Source organism: Gossypium hirsutum, chromosome D08 (assembly GCF_007990345.1).
Source record: "Gossypium hirsutum isolate 1008001.06 chromosome D08, Gossypium_hirsutum_v2.1, whole genome shotgun sequence".
Lineage (NCBI taxonomy): Eukaryota > Viridiplantae > Streptophyta > Magnoliopsida > Malvales > Malvaceae > Gossypium > Gossypium hirsutum.
The window spans coordinates 38,629,864-38,636,057 of record NC_053444.1 but is presented as its reverse complement, the minus strand read 5'-3'; the positions used below and the strand labels follow the sequence as shown (position 1 = coordinate 38,636,057).

The window sequence follows — 6,194 nt, the reverse complement described above, 5'->3', positions numbered from 1 at the left end:
AATCATATTACTGTACTTATGGCTTGTAGTCATTCTATTTATAGCTTATAGTTATCCTATTTACGGCTCTTAGTCATTCTGGTTACTGGTAGCTTTGCTGCGATACTGGTTAGTGCCGCAACCGGTTCTACATAAGGAGTGTAGGGATGGGTGGGTCGATTTAGTCCCCACAGGAGTGTAGGGTTGGACAAGAGACAGAGTGCAGGGTTGGTATAGGTATTTATGCATTGCATATACTGATTCTGATATTAAGATGGGCTTAGGCCCAGATATATGTGATATGTGCATTTGATATGGGATCAGGCCCAACCGAGGCTGATGGGGACTAAGGCCTAATCGTCACCGTTACTATATTGGGCTATGACCCACACTGTACTATTACTGTTAAAGGGCTCAGGCCTAGACTGTGTTGTTTCTGCTTACTGATTGTTTCTTTAATAAAGGGGATTACACACTGATTTTTCATAAACTCACCCCGTTTTTAACCTTTCAGGTAATCCCCAGCGTTAGACTGTTTGGAGCTGCGAGGGACTCAGAGGTGGCCACACAATCGCATCAACTTTCGTTTTTAGCTTTTGATTTATAAGTAACTGAATTTGGGTATTTTTATGTAAAAATGCCTCTTTCAAGTTATAAACTTTAAATTGGGATTTTTATTTATTTAGTTTGGTATAAACTGATAGTTGTAGAATAAGACGGGTTTTCAAAAAGTAACCATTTTCAAAGACACCATGTTTTCGCAATAAATGAGATTTTGGAAATTCTATAATGTTTTAAAAGTGATTAGTTTTTAATGATACACGCTTGGAAATGAACAACTCGTTTTGGAATCACCGTTTAATAACAAAATGATTAATTTATTTTTAAAGATTTCAACAACAAGTTTTACGCTAAACACCTCAATGTGACACCGCCAGATTCGGCCATAACTCCTAGGCCGGGTTTAGGGTGTTACATCAAAAATAATAACTGAGTCTGAAGTTTATCGTATATTCGCATGCCATGTCTGATTCTAGTCACGTTTGTTACTTGAGAAGGTTGAAACTATGGGGTGAGCTAACTAGCTCAGTGTGAGTCTAATCAATAAGTACATACAACATTCATTTAAGATAAAAAAATCCAAAACAACACTATAATACAATCATAGCATATTCAATAGCATTCATATGTGTCATGGATATATCGTAATGCATATTGATTTCCTACCTCAACCATTCGCTTCACAACACGAATCTCCTAGTGCAATAGAATCACTAACCTCCGTAGTACTCCCGGTGCAACGCACTGACTACATATCAATGCGGACTTAATATGTTGTCATCCACAAAAATCTCACCCCATGCATATGCAATACGTCATACAAATTACAATCAAATCATATTTCCCTTACTGTTTCATTTCTGGAACATGTTCAACATGCTCTCAAAATATCATTCACTTATGTTCAATAAGATCACTTATCGAACGTTCAATTTCACCCTTATTACACTGTCGTTCAATCATGCCACAATTTCCATATCATTTTATAACATTTTTTTCAATGCATGTATAACAGACTTTCATTCAGTACATTTCATAGAATTTCACCCATACCTATATTTTATATACACAAGCTTTAATTTCATTCTGATACATGCTATACATACAACCATCATCTATTATACTAACAAATCACTCATAACAGTACCAAACATACAACCATTTAGTTAATCACGCAACTTTGCAAACATGCCATATAGTTAGGGCTTGAAACGTACCTAATTCAGTCACCTTAGAATCATTTACTTAGCCATTTAGCTAAGCCCGACTAGCAAGCTTAAACATCCTTTTTAAATATTACAAATATTAATTAACATTTAACCTTATAGGTTAGAGCCCACACCTTGTTTTCGCACTACTGCAGTACCACTTGCGAAACCCGTAATTTCTCCTTAAAACCCATGACTAACACTACCAATCGAGGTGTGAATGACCCTCTATAAGGCCCTTAATAGAGCTTGTATTACTAAATCATCCTACTCGTATTCATTATTATAATCCCGATTACCCATATTCTTACCTTCACTAGTGGGTTCACTAACAGCCTCATGTGGTTCGTTATTCTATTCAAGTTCTTGAAATGCAAACGACTCAGCCAGAACCATCTGAGGTCGCCCTCTACGGTCCTTCCTACCATGAGTTATCATTCCATAGGTATTCATTTCAATGTTTTATGGAATCTAAAATTTACAAATAAGAATATCTTTAGTATTTTTTTAATCTTTTATCGCACTTTTAACTAAGTTCTTTTATTTAAAATTTTATGCAATAGTTTCTAGTGTCTTTCTAAAGTTTCCATACTATTTCTATGTGCATGGCATTGGACCTTTAGACTTCATCGTTTCCTAAAAGAAATACTTTTCAAAATACTATGGTTTGTTTTTCCCAAAGATTCCCCCTTTTATGGATGCATACATGTGTAAACTCTAAATTATATAGATTTTTTCTAGTAATTTATGGCACATTTTTACTTAAAATTAATGTTAATCCCAAGTATTTGATAGTTAATTGGGTGAATTTTGTTCATATTACGAGAATGGGCATGATTTAATAAAATATGCAATTGTATGCTTTTATGTATTAATTTTGTGCATAATTTAATTAATTCATGCTACATATTAATTTCCTTTATTTAAATTTTACATTTGGGGCCATGGAGTTGATAATTTATGAAGCTTATTTTAATTTTGCATGCGCATGAGACTTATTCTACCTAGTTGGACAGCAAAGGCATGCAATTTGGATCATGAAAAGGTCAACTTGATCTACTTAAAGATGATTAAATTGAAGGACAAGTCTGACAACTAAACGGGTCACAAAACTGTCCAAACAAAAAGGGAAGAAGCCCAATTCTGTAAGGGCACTGAAATAGCCCAAAATTAACTTTCGGGGGAAATTTTAAGAGGTCCTCATACTTGCAAAATAATTAAAAATCAGCTCTTAACAATCACCCATGAAACCGTCCACCACCTTGCTTGATTCGAGCATCATTTCATGCATGAATTAAGCAACCAATAACCTCCCCTCTCTACAATTCATTCAGCCAAGCAAGGGAGCATATCAAGGGATCCCTCAAGCTATTTTTAGCAAACACTTATGTCATCCCTCTACTATAAATACCAACCCTCACTTCTCATTCCATTAACCCTCATTCTTCACTTCACATTCTCTTATCTTATTTCATTTTCCTCTCCCTTTCACACATGGCCATTCCCATTTTCCCTTAGCTAGCAATTCCTTGAAAATACTATCTTGGCTGGCCACCTTAAGAAGTACTTTGTGAATTAGAAAACAAGAGGATTTAAGGGAATGCATACTCCAAATGATTCAATAATAACTTCAACTCCAATTTGAGAGGTTCTTCAATAGAGGGTTTCAACTTCAGTTCTTTACTTACTTTAATGGCCTCAAAATCTTTATGTCTCAATGGAGGTTGATTAGCATCCAGATTAGTTTTCATTTCATTTATCATAGAATTATCTCTATTGACCTCCTCACCTTAAATAATACAAAGTTCCAATGTGTTTTTATGAATAATTTCCTGCATTGAATCTTGAATAACATGATCAATAGAATTAATAAAATAACAGGAATAATCTTGCTCACTAGAAAGTTGCATGGCATCATATATTTGAATTTTGGTCTCATTATCACCTACCCTAAGCACAAGTTTACCATTACCTATGTCAATAATAGCTCTAGCAGTGGCTAAAAGGGGTCTTCCTATAAAATTAAAGGCAGCTCAATATCCTCATCCATGTCAAGTATAACAAAATCAACAGGGAATATGAATTTATCTACTTTCGCAAGTACATCTTCAATAATTCCCCTAGGTTATTTAATAGATCTGTCAGCTAATTGAATACTCATCCTAGTGGGAATTTGGTTCCCAAAGACCAAGTTGCTTGAACATTTTATATGGCATTAAATGAATACTAGCACCCAAATCAGCCAATGCTTTTTCAGTGTTTAAACTACCAATAAAACAAGGGATAGTAAAACTTTTAGGATCTTTCAGCTTAGTGGGCAGATTATTTTGGAGAATGGCTGAACACTCCTCATTGAGTTCTACAGTGGATAGCTCTTCTAACTTCCTTTTATTTGTTAATAGCTCTTTTAAAAAATTTTCATATGTGGGCATTTACGAAAAAGCTTCAACAGAAAGTAAGTTAAGATGTAATTGTTTAAAAATTTCAAGAAATTTACCAAATTGTTCATCCATGCGGTCTTTTTTCAACTTTGCTGGATGTGGGATTGATGGTTTGTATTTTTTATGCACTAGTGTTTGAATTTTTTCGGTTTTTGTCACCCCCATCATCTTTCTCATCAGTTTCTTGTTTCAACTTCTTTTTAGGTTCGAACAACATTTTCCCTTCCTCAATATAACTGCCTTTACATGCTCTTTTGGGTTGAGTTCAGTGTTACTAGGTAAGCTACCTTGTTGTCTTTTCGAAACTAGTTTAGCAAGTTGTCCAATCTGATTTTTGAGTCCATGAATTGATGCTTGCTGATTTTTCAAAGCTGGCTCAGTGTTTTGAAATCGAGTTTCTGACACCAAAATAAACTTAGTGAATATCCTTTCAAGGTTCAATTTCTTTTCTTGCTGAAAACCCGGAGGGGTTGTGACCTTTAATTTCCTTGACCACCACAAGAAAAATTTGGATGATTACTCCATCCTGGATTATAACTATTGCTATAGAGCTTATTTTGAGGTCTAGAATTATTACCCATAAATTTGACTTGCTCATGGTCCATGTTAGACTTGAAGGGTGAATATTCTGAATTAATCATCTCTGCTCCATTCGTATCACATTGCATCATCAGATTCACTTGTTTAGAAATATTCAAAACATCAGTTTTCTTACCAAGAGCTTCAACCTGATTTGCCAACACAAAAACTGCATCAATATAAAAAACTCCAACTACCTTAGCAAGTTTTACTCTCGTAACTTGTCATTGATAATTATCCAATTTCATCTCCTCAATAAACACTTGAGCTACCTCAAGTGTTTTGTTATTCAATATTCCACCAGCTACTGCATTAATCATTTGTCTAGCGAGGGGTTTAAACCATTGTAAAATGTTTGAACTTAGAGCCACAAAGGCAGTCCATGGTGAGCACACCTTCTCAACAAATCCTTAAATTTCTCTCATGTATCATAAAGAGTCTCAATATGGAATTGAAAAAAACAATAGATATCATTCCTCAACTTAGTTGTTTTAGCCTGTGAAAAATATTTCAACAAAAACTTCTCAGTCATTTGATCCGAAGTCATGATAGAACCCCGTGGAAGTGAATTCAACTATTGTTTTACCTTGCTCCTAAAAGAAATTGGAACAATCGTAAGACTATGCATCATCAGTAACACCATTGATATCGAAAGTGTCATAAATCTCTAGAAAGTTAGCCAAATGAGCATTCAAATCTTCATCTTGCAACCCATCAAACAGAACATATTGCTGCACCATTTGAATTGTATTTAGCTTAATCTCAAAATTATTCGCAGTAACTGTCGGTCTAAAAATACTCGATTTAGCCCCAATTAGAGTAAGCTTGGCATAGTCTTACATAGTTTGGGGAGTAGGATGTGCAAGAGGCTGCTGGTTATTTTTATTATCATCCATCTCTATAGTAATGTCTTTTTTCTCTTGATCGTACATTAAAATCTGCTCATCTTGCCTTTCTTCTCTAACTTCTCTCTGTTTTCTGCGAGTAGTTCTTTCAATCTCACTGTCAAAAATTAATAGTTTCAACAAGTTTCCTCTAGTAATAAACCAAAAGAACCTGTAAGAATCAAATAAACAAAAATTAGAATGTAAAAATTATATTAAAAAATATTAAAATAAAAATAAAAATGGATAAATTAATAGAAATAAAGTTTTTCTAATATTTTAGTCCCCAACAACGACGCTAAAAACTTGATGTCCACGAAATCAACTAAAAATCCGATTAAGGAAACTGCACCTATCAATTAATAGTATAGCTATGGTGAGCAAAGATATTGTTCCCATGAAGACTAAAAGTACTAGTAATTATTGTCTTTCTATTATTTAACCAATAAATTTGAGTGATTAATTAAAACTAAAATTAACTAAAAACTACGAACGCAACAAAGAACAAATCAAGAAAATAATCGAATAATAACCAAGAAGTA

General features: G+C 34.1%; 1 non-coding gene across 1 annotated transcript; it reads left to right on the top strand.

Moving 5' to 3' along the window:
• The first annotated feature begins 5,145 nt into the window (after positions 1-5,145).
• LOC121220610 (small nucleolar RNA R71) lies at positions 5,146-5,252 on the top strand. Its single transcript, XR_005917830.1, has one exon. It is a non-coding gene; the product is annotated as a small nucleolar RNA R71 (small nucleolar RNA).
• The last annotated feature ends 942 nt before the right edge of the window (positions 5,253-6,194 follow it).